A 14,353-nucleotide genomic window follows, 5' to 3' on the forward strand; every position below is an offset into this window, starting at 1 on the left:
TGAAAAGCTTGTTGGACACCGTGTTTGGAGATGTTTAGTGGGATATTGGCTATTTATTCATTTATATGTGGACTATTTTTTGAAAGCTTCTTTGTGTCAGGCACTGAATACAAAATGGCCTGCATCCTTGAAAGTATTATTATGTAATGAAGGAGACAAACGGTGGACAGGTATAAACAATACATTGCTGAAAATATTATGTTATATAGGGCTGCAGCTTATTGTGGTGAGTAGTGAGAGAAACTTACATAGTGGTATCAGGGCTATAAGACGTCATCTGGCTTTAGAAATGGTCTGATCTGTTAAACATTAGTCTAATGTGCACTGCCTAAAGAAGCTGTGGCAAATTAGTTTACTAGAGACACCCAAATTAGCCAATCTGTCGAGAACAAGGGGAATATTATGGTTGGTTTGTTTCTCTCGACTTTACCAGATCTCTGGATATTGGCTAAGGGGATTGGGATGGGACCCAATCCTGGGGAGAAGTGACTGCACACAGCCAAGAAAGTTCCAAAAATTCCTATTGTCTTACTTTGGATTCTCCCAAATTAGACCCAGAGATAAGGATACATGTGTAGATAGTTTATCTGTGAGGCGATCTGAAGAAGTATGGTGAGAGACTGGGGAAATAAGAGAGGGAAAAAGGGGAAAGTCAATAAAATAGAGAGCCGGTGGTCAGTTGGGCTCAGACCAGGAGTTGGGGGGTCCTCTCAGAGCCGGCCCAGCAGGTGTCTACAACCAAAGAATGCCTGCAGGCAGGAAACACAGGATGCTGTTTATGGAGGAATTCACCTAGGAGAACTCCCAGGGACTGACAGCTTCTGCAATGCCTGTAAATACCTCCAGCAAGACTCCTGTTTCATTAAGGAAAAGGATTAAACAGAAATTATGCCAGAAATAGGAATGGTGAACACATTGGTGGTGGTGGGATTGGGATTTTGAGGGAAATTGCAGTTTGGTGAGTGTGTTGACCACAAGCATTCATTTTAGGCACACGTCTTACCTAACTCATAACAGCAAGACAAATTTCATTCTCCAGCATTCAAGGGTCTGAGTCTCTTGACTCAGTGGTCTATAATTGAATTGAGGCCAGAAACATAATTGATTTGTCTTTGTATTCTCAGTGCCTGATATATTCTCCGATACTTAATATGTGTTTGTTGAACTGAATTGTTACTGTCCTCTTGGTTAGAAAGCAGACGGGGCTATTATCTACTGACAGGAGTTGGGAAAAACTTGGGATGGCACATTTTTGTTATGACTACATACAGAGATGAATTGTCAATCGTATTTATACAAGACAGAGATCTTACCCAGAACTATGATTTGCCAATGATTAGCAAAGGATACCCAAAAGAAACCTCAGTGAATAGCACATTGATATTGAAATGCTCCAGGTCCATGAGCTGCAGCTTCCTAATCCCCTTTCCATGTCAGTATATGTTGGTGTGGAATAACAAGGACAACTCTGAGTGGTAAAAGTTAGCCCAAGAAATTAACTTAGTTTTGGGGCCTGTTGTTTCTGTATTTTGCTAGCCATATAGCCAGAAGGCCTAGGTTGCATTCTTCAGTCAGCTCATTAATATATAAACTAGTTATTTAGAAGAAACAATCCAAACAGATCAAGTATACCATGAGAAAAGAACTCCTTAGATAAGATCTGGAGGAGTTTATCTTCTAGCTAGTAAATTCTATCAGTGTTTTAATAAGGAGGTCTGGTTGAGATCAAAACCAATTAAAATATCCCTGAGGTGAAAGGCATCAAATTACAGACCCACTGTTAACCCTTTTATTCCCTACCGTGGATCCAGAATTCTGAAATACAATGTTGGCATACATAATGTTATTACATTAGAATCATTTTCCATTTTGACTGTAATTTCAGTGAAAATTGAGCTTGATAAGAGCAAAGACTTCATCTGCTTGCTTCACCAGTGCATCTCCACCAGTGCTGACAGAAGAGCTCAGCAAAAGTTTGTTGAATGAATACATTAATGAACCTAGGCATTATTTATGGTTTACCTTTGTAGTTTATCACATACTAAAATGTAAAATATCACATAACTATTTTAGTATATGCCAAAAGCCATACAAAACATCTATTATTAATTTAAACTGGAAATCAAATATTCACAGGTTGCATTTTTTTTTTTTTTTTTTTTTTGATACAGAGTTTCGCTCTTGTTACGCAGGCTGGAGTACAATGGTGCAATCTCGACTCGCTGCAACCTCCGCCTCCCGGGTTCAAGTGATTCTCCTGCCTCAGTCTCCCGAGTAGCTGGGATTACAGGTATGTGCCACCATGCCTGGCTAATTTTGTATTATTAGTAGAGACGGGGTTTCTCCATGTTGGTTAGGCTGGTCTTAAACTCCTGACCTCAGGTGATCCACCCAACCCGGCCTCCCAAAGTGCTGGGATTACAGGCATGAGCCACTCCGCCCAGCCTGCACAGATTGCATTTTAAACGAAGAAATGACGTGAAAAACAATGGAGTGGGTGAGGAAATGAAAAGGCTTTGAATTGGGACAAGAATCATGACTCTGATCATGGCTGTGTCATGCATTGATGGCATAACTTTGGGTATTTTATTTCATTTCTCTGAATCATTTGTTTCTTCATTTGGAAAAAGGAGTATTTCTGCCTTACACAAAGAGCTATTGATATTATATGAGATTATGTGACATGCTTAATAAACCATATGTAAACCATATTATTTATGTACATTCACAACTTATAATAATTATATATGTGAAAAACTGGAAGCTAGTGAATTATGGCAGAAGGAAGACAAATTTAATATATCTGGTTGGGAAAACTGGAAGGCAGTTTAGAGACTTATTAATGTAAACTCAAGCCAAACCTCAAACAATATACTGCGATGAATTTCGGTTGTAATGAAGAGTTAATATAAAGGAACATAAAATGGTTTAAAATGCCGTATTATATTTTTCCATGCTACTCAGAGTGGAGACGCATTTCTGATTATTGAAGAAATGGAGATTTTGATTACAGATCGAATTAAATGTATGACATTAAATACCTTTTGCCATTCAAAATGTAATACAACGAACACAAAAAGGAGAGGAGCAGAACAGGATAGGGGGTGCTCAATATGTGCCCAACATACCTGTTGGATAAAAATACCCACTAGTTTGAGAAGGACAAAATAATCTATGGTACATCAACACAAAAAATGATATGCAAATATTAAAATGACAAGCATGTAGATAGTGTTGATTCATGGAAATGTGTTTGTTAATTATTCGAACTAAAAAAGAATATCAAAAATTATAAAAACATTACATTAGTTAAAACTAGTAAAAATGGTTTATATATATAATATGAGACGTAACTTTGAAATTGGAGAAATAAAATATAATGTTCATAAGATTTTTTAAAGTCAATTGAATTCATAAAAATGCATTTTTACAAGCTAGCTCTAGGGAAACAAGGCTATTTCTTTTAATATATCCACAGAGTTTTTTTTTAACCTGGAAAAAAGCATTACTTAAATCTTTCGGTGTTGCTCTGGAGGCCAACTATTCAATTAAGAAACAAATATAGAGCAAATCGGAAAACTTTAAACATGTTGCAAAATGCTATGTTCCCAATAACCCAGCTTAAATCTGTATTTTCCTTTGCTTCACATTTGGAAGAAATCTGAACTATTGATTTGATTAAATAATTAAAGTTGAGTATTTTTTTTCCTCCCCAATGTAGCTAGGACTAAAAGCCCTGTTTGTATCTTGAAACTCTATTTTTGAATATGAGACAAATGGCAGAATTTTCCTTTTGCAGGGACAGTTTTGATACCATGATAACTACTTAAGAGTTCTAATGAGTCCTCCAAAATCATCCCTGGTGATCATCTCCACATATGAAGTACCACGTGTGAAAGGTAATTTAGCTGGAGCAACTATGACAAATTCTGATAACAAATGCACTGATTACTAAAATCGTACTGTGTAATTTCTTTAGAACCTATTACCGAACTGGTTCTATTATCTGCAGATAGTTCATAAGATAAATTGTCTACATTAAGTACATAGTTCTCAGAAGTTTGATGTAAAAAATAATAGTGTGATTAGAGCAAGAGAGTAATAATGGACGAAATTATGATATATTGTCAACAATTCTGATTTGCTTCCAAGGCATATATACAGACATCTCAGTAAGAAAATCTGGGGATACTTAGTACATGTTAGAAGGCACGTAAGTTGAACTATTTAGCGGAATCAGTTCTCTTTGAATTGAAGAATGTGCTGGCATTGTAGCACTATCTTAATGCCAGGGTTGGACCATCCTGAAGGATATTTTTGTGTTTACTTGGTGCCTTGTAGTGCTGTGATTGATGAGGGAGGGGAATGTCTGGCTGGCTGCAAATATTTGTCATTCATTCTTTCATCCATCTCTTCTTGCCGATGGCATTTACTGGGCCTCTGCTCTTTCTAGGCACTGAGATAAATGCTGGAGATAAATGTAAGCATGATATAGACATGGTCCTTGCCTTTGGGGAGCTCACAGTCAGGTGGGAGGGGAAAACAGATGATGTCAATGTAGTGCAATAAGACAAGTTCATGGAGGCAAGAACCAAGTGTCATGCATCCACAGAGGAGGGAACAAATATGGACTTCTCTAACAGGATGCTCTTGTACAAAAACAAGGACAGCACCATTTTCTGTACAAATCAACCAGTTTGGTCTCATGAGACTTCATTGTCCTCTTGAAATATTGTCCTCATTTGTCCCGTCCCGCGGGATCGTCAATGTAGGCCCTAGAAGAGGGAGTGGGAACTCGGGGGGACAAGAGACACGAGAAATGGAGACAAGACAGTATCCTGATCAAGTCTCGTTTATTGGTGGCAGTCTAATGCCTTATATAGACCGGCAGGGGCGGAGGTTGGGCCAGGGCGATGATGGTGGCCCTGCGGTGGGCGTGGCCAGGTAGGCCTCGGTTTCTTCGGTCGGACGTCATGTTGCGCCTGCGCCGTCGGTTGGTAATTTTCCCGGGTGCGGGATGGTGCCTGCGCTGTAAGTTGATCATTTTCCCGGGCGCGGGAAAATGGGTGATGAAGAACCAGGAAGAGCGCCATTTTGTACTGGCGTATGAGACAGCAGAACAGGGAAGAAAGTAAATCTAGGGAGGAGGCATAAAGTGGAAATGTATAGAGCTCAGGCGTCAGTCGTCAGTTATAATCGCTATGGCCGGGCCACGCAGCTCCGGACACTCATTTTGCTGTGTCAACTTAGACCCATAGTTCAAAGTCCAGGTTAGATTACATCTCTTCCTAAAGCTTCCTGTGTGGGTAAATCTTGCCTGAAGCTTGTGCTATTTTCTTGCCCCTGTCAGATTGTAGACTTTTGAAGGCAGGAACTCTCTCAGATTTGTGTTTGTTTTTCCTATAGCACTTAGTGCTCACCTGAAAAATATTAATATTCTTGGATCGTTCAAGTCATGTTTGGCCCAGATATCCACTCCTACCAGAAATAAAGAACTTCTGTTTCCAGTTGTAGGTATTAGATATTATATGTGGATTGTGAATATAGTCACTAACTTTTCTCATTCAAAAACAAAGAAATATTTGACTGTCACTGAGCCAGAATATAAAAAATTTGGTTTGCTTTATAAAATGTCGTTTTTGCCTGGGATTCATGCATAAGAATGTTGCAGTGCTCATTTTTTTTTTTCTCAGTAAATTGATTCAACAACTGAAAGCAATGGTTCATGTGTCACTTCTGATGAAATATTTTCCAGTTCCTAATTGCTTAATGAGTATTTTGCAGAATGAGTAAATGAAAGTTTTATACCATGTGAGAGGAAGTAATGAAGAGATTGTAAAGAATATATATACATGGAAAGAGAGATGTAGAAACAGAGAAGTGTATATATATATATATTAATATATATATGTAAAATTTGCTTTCTAGTAAATATATTATCTTAGTTATACACATTCATACATTATACATTTATTTGGGAAGTTAGTATAGCATTTATTCTCTCCTGGGTGCATGGACCTGCTGGCTTGTCTGAAGGGCAAGTTACCCATGTTGAGACCCGTTCCTTGGTGCAGAGTTCCACTTAACTCCTTTGATGCCAGCCCAAGAAAAACTTTCTCTTGCTCTGGCATTGCCTAATGATGTGACTCTTAGGCAATTTCTACCTTGGGAAAGATTGTGATTGTGACAAATCTGTAATGGGAGATGCCTCTGCCTTTGGTCCTCTGCAAATAATGATGACAACTGTAGTGTATTAGTTAAGGTGATGCCAGCTGCTGGAAGAGAAAGCTCCAACTTTCAGTTTCTTAACACAATAAAAATGTGTTTCTAACTCATAGTGCTCCCCAGTAGCAGGCAGTTTTACTGTTTGTGCTGCTTGGGATACCTGGGCTCCTTTCATCTGTGGCTCCATCATCTTCCATGCTTAGCTTTCAAGACCACACAGGAAAGGGAACAGGCCATGGAGGATCACATGTGGGAGGTCTTTTATGGGCCAAGCTTGGAAGTGGCATGTATCTCTTCTGCTCATATTTTATTGGATAAAAATCAGTCTATGGCCACACCTACCTGCAAGGACAGCTGAGAAATATAATTTAGCTGGGCATCTATGATGAAAAAATGGATATGGCTGTCAGCTAGCAGTTTCTGTTGGACATGACAGTACATCTTTCCAATTTAAACCCAGGGAAATCATAAACTCCTTAGCCTTTGTGAAGAGAACCTAAATTTACATCTGGAATTCTGGCTCAGCCAGATTGCTCCCTCATATTCAAAAATCATGTGATTGCACGTAAAGGGTTAACATTTGTCACCTTCTGGAAAGTGGCATGAGAGACAATCAGAACTATTTTGAAAGTCAGGCTTTCAGGAAATAGAGATTGGTTGAAAGATGCAATAGGATTTTCCTATTTCGTAACAAATACCTAAGAAGCAATTTTCTCCAGCTTGGATCAAAAGGGTGGTCGTCTATTAACTGATATTGAGTCAAGGCATATTTTTATACAGTGGTTATTTTTAGCTTATTCCTTCACTATTTTTGAATTATCTTATTCCCCTCTGGCACCCTTTCAAATGTTAACATATTGTGGTTAAGATTTACCTGATGTAAATGACGAGTTGATAGGTGCTGACGAGTAGATGGGTGCAGCACAGCAACATGGCACAAGTATACATATGTAACAAACCTGCACGTTATGCACATGTACCCTAGAACTTAAAGTATTAAAAAATAAAAAAAGATTCTTTTAAGTGACTGTTATCAATTTGTTTCTCTTTATTGTCTTGTAAACGTGGTTGCTTAGTTCCGTGCTTTATGTATATGGAAAAAGTATCAACACAGCATACCTTAGGGATACAAGGAAACCACAAGTAGGTTTTTTTCTAAGGCTCTGAAGTAAATACAAATGCATTTTGAAGTTGGATGATGTTAAATGAGGGGGAAATTGCTTTATAGGCCATTGGCCAGGGCTTTCCAATTTGATTAATACCTCACATTATTATTGTGAAACAATCATTACATACAGGCCTGATATAATGGGATTTCACTTTCTGGAAGAATGACCATGTAATTCCCATGTTCAACTCTTAAGTTTTATGAAATCAGGATCGTTGTGTAATGCCCAGTGTCAAAACCCTTTTGTGTATTTTTATTTTCAGTGTTTCGAACTTGTTTTTCCTTCTTAGTACACATATTAAAATAATTCTTCTATGACATAAAATAAACTCAAAGCAGAAGCTACATGGGAATTGCAATGTTGTGTGTGTGTGTGTGTGTGTGTGTGTGTTTTCAAAAAAACCCACAAAACATAGCAAAGATTACATTCTTAAATGTAATTGCAAGAGCCCCACCTTAGTTCTTGAACTCTGAGGAAAACATAAATAGTAAGAAATGTTAGGGAAGATGGGAGAGAGGGATGGAGAAAGTGATAGAAATAGATAAGAAGAAAGAGAGAGAGAGAGAGAGAGAGAGAGAGAAACCTAAGGCCAATTATGGCTCTATTTCTACTTCCATAGGCCTAATAGGAAGTGGCTATTTCTTCAGAGACAGCCAAGAAAGAATGGGGAAATATTGTCATCCTAACCGTTGTCCTTACCGAGAATATTTACTCAGGGTAAGTAAGAAGTTTTAGAAAATCTCCTGCTCAAAAATATCCCAAGAAGTCCTTTGATTCAAAGATCTGCTAGGATTAAGCAGGCTGGTTCATAACACCTTCTCTGACTCAAGTAAATCTCTGTATTTGGAGTTCCTAAATCATGTGATCTGTAAAAGTTTTGGTGACATGTTGGCTTGATTCTTTTAAATTAGAAATATATACCTATATAAAAGCCCCAGTCAGGAGGGAGGAAAACGCAGTAAAGAGTAAGGATAAAGGGAAGAATACAAAGCTCAGACCATCTGAAAAATGTGTTACCACCTGTCTTGTTGTTTTTTTTTTTTCCTAGTAGGTGGGGAAGCCATGGGGGAGCTACTGTGCTGGACTTAATTTTACCTACTGATGGTTATTGAAGGTACAGGAAATTTGAGAGAATAGGAATTACCATGGCATCTGAAAATTCGTTGACATGATTAGACAAGGAAAGATTTCCAAAAATCAAAGGAAAAAACCACACATATAACTTATATACAAAGCTGAAAAGGCAATATGGATAGAAGGGGATGGGAGACTCTGGAAGTGAATTTCCAATTTCATGATTGTGAATAATTCTTTCCGGGAGCGGAAGGGGGAGGGGGCATTTTAAAAAGCTAATGTGGATATCCTTAAATTTTGTCTGATGAGTGGAATTTAAAAATTGTATTCATTAAGATATTTTAATTTCAAAAACTCAAAATTTTAGACAAGTTGCAAGTTCAGTGCAAAGAATATTTTTTGTGAATATTTTGAGTAAATTGCCAATATGATGCCCCATCATCCCTGAACACTTTGTTTCCTAAAAACAAAGATATTATTCTACATATAGACTATAAAAACACCCAAATGATGAAATTCACACTAACACAGTACTATCATTTAATTCTTAGATCCCACTCATATTTCACCAATTGTCCCAAGGATATCTCTATAGCAGAAGTATCCAGTTCAGAGTCATGCAATTAATTTAATTGTCATGTGTCTTTAGTCTGATGAGTTCACATTTAAAAAGATATCTTCTAAAAGGTAAAAATAAGAATACAAGAACAAGGTCACATTCATAAGAGTGATCTGTCCCAAAAGGATAGTGTTAATGAAGATAAAATCTAGAAATGTAAGTTATCTTCTATGCAACATGAATGAGGAAGGAGTGCAGGAAGGTGACAGGATGATAACCCACGATGTGGAGAAAAGAGAGCTACGTAGCTTTGCAAATTGGAAAGGGTAAAATAGACTCCATTGGCAAGAGCAACTGCAACCTCAGCTATAAGAGAAGATAATTCCAGAGTACTTTCTGATTTTAGAAACTGTCAGATCCTGCATATTGGATGTATACCATCACTGTTTGTGTATTTTGAATAACTATAAAAAACAGCAGAGGCCAGGCATGGTGCAGCTTATGCCTGTAATCACAGCACTTTGGGAGGCTGAGGCAGGCGGATCATGCGGTCAGGAGTTCGAGACCAGCCTGGTCAACATGGCGAAACGCTGTCTCTACTAAAAATACAAAAATTAGCCAGGTGTGGTTGTGGGTGCCTGAAATCCCAGCTACTTGGGAGGCTGAGGCAGGAGAATCACTTGAAACTGGAAGGTGGAGGTTGCAGTGAATTGAGATCATGTCACTGCGCTCTGGTCTGGGCGAAAGAGCAAAACTCCATCCCAAAAAACAAACAACAACAACAACAACAACAACAACAAAAAACCAAGAAACAGCAGAAAAGTAAAAAAAACAACAACCCCAATTCTGGAATAAACATCGATCTGGAGGAAATTCCTAGTAGAATGTGTCAGAGCTCTGTCCATAGTATTAAACTATTCAACATGCTGCTTAATTATTTGTTGGAGAACATACCTATTAAATTATTGTTGACTCTGGGATAGAAGATATACTGACTGACAAAATGAAGACAGAAAACTATTTTGACAGAATGGAAGGATAGATCAAAATTAACAAGATACAATAGAAGATACAGTCAACTGAATTTTGACAAAGGTGCAAAGGCAATTTATGGAAGTAAGGATAGTGTTTTAAATGAATGGTGCTGGAACCATTGAACATCAATATGCAAAAAATAAAAATGAACCCAGACTCAAATCTTACACTTCACACAAAAATTAACTCAAAATGTATCACAGACTTAAATGTAAAATGCAAAACTATAATGTTTCTAAAAGAAAACATAGGAGAAAATCTATGTGAACTTCTATTTGGTGAAACATTTCTAGATACACCAAAAGCACGGTTCATGAAAGAAAAAAACTGCCAAGTCAGGCTTTACTAAAATTAAAAACGTTTGCTCTAACAAAAACACTGTTAAGAGAGTGAAAAGACAAATCAGCAACTGGGAGAAAATATTTGCAAATAACATACCAGATAAAGGACTTATATCTAAAAAATATAAAGAACTCTTAAAATGCAATAATAAGAAAACAAACAGCACCAATTAAAAAATGAGGAAATGATCTGAGCAGACACTTCATCGAAGAAGATAGCAAATAAGAAGGTGGCAAATAGGCACATGAAAAGATGTTTAACATCATTTGCATTATGGAATGCAAAATAAGCCCTGTTTAGGGGTTATTTAGAAAATAATTTAAGACGTCCAGGTACCCAGGATGGAATGCAGACCATGACAAAAGAATCCAACTATATCACAAATATAGGAAATAGCTTCACTGATGGGAATATGGGAAAAGGTGTGTGCCTAAATAACTTTAGAAATGACTGGAGATTGTAAAACAAAGGGCAAAAGAAACTGTATGGAAGCATTGTACTTTAGTTGATAAAGTTGTTTGCCATGGGGGGGTACAGATAATCAATTTTGATACTGCTAGACATGTATACTGGAATTGAATTATTAAGTAAATGAATGGCAGATGTTGAGAGCCAGGTTTCTTACTGTTGGAGTGGGAGGTTACAGACAAGCAAGTGGTGAAAGCTAAAATTAACTATGTGTTAAAGGATTAGATTTGGAGAAATCAGTATGAACTCACACATAGATATAGTTTGGTACATTTAGAAATATTTATAGATACGTGTATATGCACAGGTTACTATACAAACGTTTCCTTTCTCTGTTAGCTGAGAGGGTCTAGAAGATATAACACCTTGGTGGAAATGAACACAGCTAATGGCCAGCTCTTGGTTTCAAATACTGTTCTCTATTGAAAGGAACCAGGGCTCCCTGGAGAAGTGGCTGGTTCTAGGGCTGGATCAGGGAATATAAAGAATGAGTCTGTATCATTTCATAGTGCCAGAAACAAGGAGTGCTTTAAAAAATCCCATAATATGCCAACAAGTGACAACAATAACAACAACATGAATGATAGAAACATGTCAAAAGGACACGGGCCAACTAAAAGAGCTCTCAATGGCTAAAGCTGAAGTGATTTGAGCAAAATAATAAATAACATAATACTAGATTGTAACTAAAAGTAAAAAATAAATACCCATGAGCTCAAACGGATATAAATACGTGATTGAATAAATAAATAAATAAATAAAGAAGAAGAGACAGATCTCTCATGTAGAAGAATTTCAAATGATTTACATAGATACTTCCCGAGCAAGGAAGTAGGGCATAAATCCCCACCCCTTAAGTGTGGGTTGCACATCGTGACTTGCTTCCCATGAATGAAGTAGGAAGAGCAGGGACAAGCCTGCCAGATACTACCTCATCCCCAGTGATAAGTCATATTGATGACATGCACTCTTGATATGATAGAATGAAAATAGCATTTAACTTTCGTGGTCTTCCTCCCAAAAACCCATTGCTCCAATTTAATTATGAGTAAAACATCAAGCAAACTTTTAATGAGGGATTCCTACAAAAGCTCTGACCAGTACTCCTCAAAACAATCAAGGGGATTAAAAACAGGGCAAGTCTGAGAAACTGTCACAATCTAGAGTTGACTAGGGAAAGAGGATAACTAAATATAATATGGTATCCTGGGTGCGATCCTGGAATGGATAAAAAAAGGATGCTAGGGAAAAACTAAAGAAATCTGAATAAAGTATGGACTTCAGTTAGTATTTGCGTATCAATTTTGTTTCACTAGTTGTGACAGATTTACCATAGTAATGTAAAAAATGTTCACAACAGGGAAAAGAGAGTGTGGAATATACGGGACCTCTCTGTACTATCTTTGCAACTTTTCTCTATATCTAAAAACCCATTCTAAAATTTTTAGAAGCTTAATATAATAGGGATTGATAGAAAACCTCTATCCTTGGGTTAATACTAAGCTAAATACTCATTCTCTGTCACTGGATCTATTACAGAAGCTTTCTATTCAGTCTTCCTGCTTCCACTCTTGTTTCCTCTTCACAGAGTAGCCAGAGAAACTTTTTTGAAAATGTAAATCAGATAGCATCACTCTCCTGCTCAAAACCCTACGATGGCTTTCCATAATACCTGGAATAAAATCCTAATCCTATACTATGGTATACAAAGCCCTACATGATGTGGTCATTCCTTTCCTACCACTCATCTCCTATCACCCTCCGTGTATTCTCTCTTTGCTTGCCACAGTGGCCTCTTGTTCCTCAGATACTCCAGTTGTAGGGTGCACCATATGTAATTATTTTGCCTAGAAAGCTCTCTCTCTCTCTCTCTCTCTCTCTCTCTCCCCCTCCCTTATAGATTTGCATTGCTTGTTTCTTTGTATCTGTCAGGTATCTGTTCAAATGTCATCTCCTAAGAGAGATCTTCCTTTATACCTCAATTTATTGTGGCCTCTTCCTCATCCCTTTTTAAACTCCTTACCTTACTTTTTAATATCACTTATGATTGAGCATCGTAATATTTATGCATTTACTTATTTATTCACTGTCAGTTTTGTCTGTTAACACATTTTTATTTCAAAACAATCTCAAACTTTCAAAAATGTTGCATGTTCAGGGCAGGCCTTTGGCTTGTCTTATTCATTCTGTACTTCCATTGTCTACAACAGCCTGGGAAATAAGTTAGTGAATGAACAAATCAGCTAAAATGTGGTTATTTTAATTAAGCACAAGTTCTATTTAAGCCAATAGTGGGGTTATCAGACATGCTGACACATACTTAGATTCCATTACTAGAAATACAATACCTTAAATAAAGGAAAGAAAGAATAGTCCCATTTTGTCACTGTCTTGTCAACCCATTTCTAAAGCTATTTGTTCAGTCCTGATTATCACATTTTCAGATGGTCATGTACAAATTGAGTTTGTACAAATGAATGCAGTCAATTATAATATGTTTAGAAAGCATCACTTGAAGATGATTAAGGGAATTGGGCATGATTGTCCTAAAAAAGACCTAGGGAGGTCTTGATATATAGGTATCTTTAAATATTTTAGTCATTCAAATTATTTAATAACTTTGATAGCCTATTATGTGCAGGCACTGTGCTGAGTTGTGGAAATGAAATGAGTTAACACATAAAGGAGAGAAAAATTTGCTTGGAGTAGACTTCTTGCCTCTAAGAGTGGTATTGGCTCCAACTGGTGGGAGTTTTGGTTGTGCAGATTTTGATTCAGCACATGGAAACACATTTTTAGTAAGAAACACACTGTTATTAGAATATTTAAAACTCATATTAGGTTCTGTCAGACACTAGAAATACCTCAGCAGTGACTACTTGTTTATCTTTCCTAGATCTTAGAAGAAAGATTCTTTATTAGAAAAAATAAATACTGGACCAGTTGCTTCTGTATTTCTAAATATATGTCTGAAATTCTAAGATTCCTGGGGATTGCAGGTTTCACGCAGATAATAACATAAGCCATTAAATAGCATAATCCTAAAATACTACTTAGAAAAATGCCACATTCTTTTCTACTGCTTGGAGCAGAATTTTTTTTTTTTAATTGTTTCTTCTTCTTTTTTAAAAACATTTTATTTTTTTTTTCATTATACTTTAAGTTCTGGGATACATGTGCAGAATGTGCGGGTTTGTTACATAGGTATACACGTGCCATGGTGGTTTGCTGCACCCGTCAACCTGTCATCTACATGAGGTATTTCTCCTAATGCTGTCCCTCCCCTTGTCCCCCACCCCCTGACAGGCCCTGGTGTGTGATGTTCCCCTCCCTGTGTCCATGTGTTCTCATTGTTCAACTCTCACTTATGAGTGAGAGCATGTGGTGTTTGGTTTTCTGATCCTGTGTTAGTTTGCTGAGAATCATGGTTTCCAGCTTCATCCATGTCCCTGCACAGGACATGAACTCATCCTTTTTCATG

The 14,353-nt window shown here is 37.3% G+C and overlaps 1 long non-coding RNA gene across 1 annotated transcript in view; it reads left to right on the forward strand.

Moving 5' to 3' along the window:
• Positions 1–2,173: 2,173 nt before the first annotated feature.
• The window catches only part of LOC139360821 (uncharacterized), a 55,746-nt gene continuing 43,566 nt past the window's right edge, over positions 2,174–14,353 (forward strand). Inside the window, exons 1-2 of the long non-coding RNA XR_011618329.1 lie at positions 2,174–2,290; positions 3,800–3,899. This is a non-coding gene — a long non-coding RNA (uncharacterized lncRNA). The remainder of the gene's footprint in view (positions 2,291–3,799; positions 3,900–14,353) is intronic.

Source organism: Macaca nemestrina, chromosome X (genome assembly GCF_043159975.1).
Source record: "Macaca nemestrina isolate mMacNem1 chromosome X, mMacNem.hap1, whole genome shotgun sequence".
Classification (NCBI taxonomy): domain Eukaryota; kingdom Metazoa; phylum Chordata; class Mammalia; order Primates; family Cercopithecidae; genus Macaca; species Macaca nemestrina.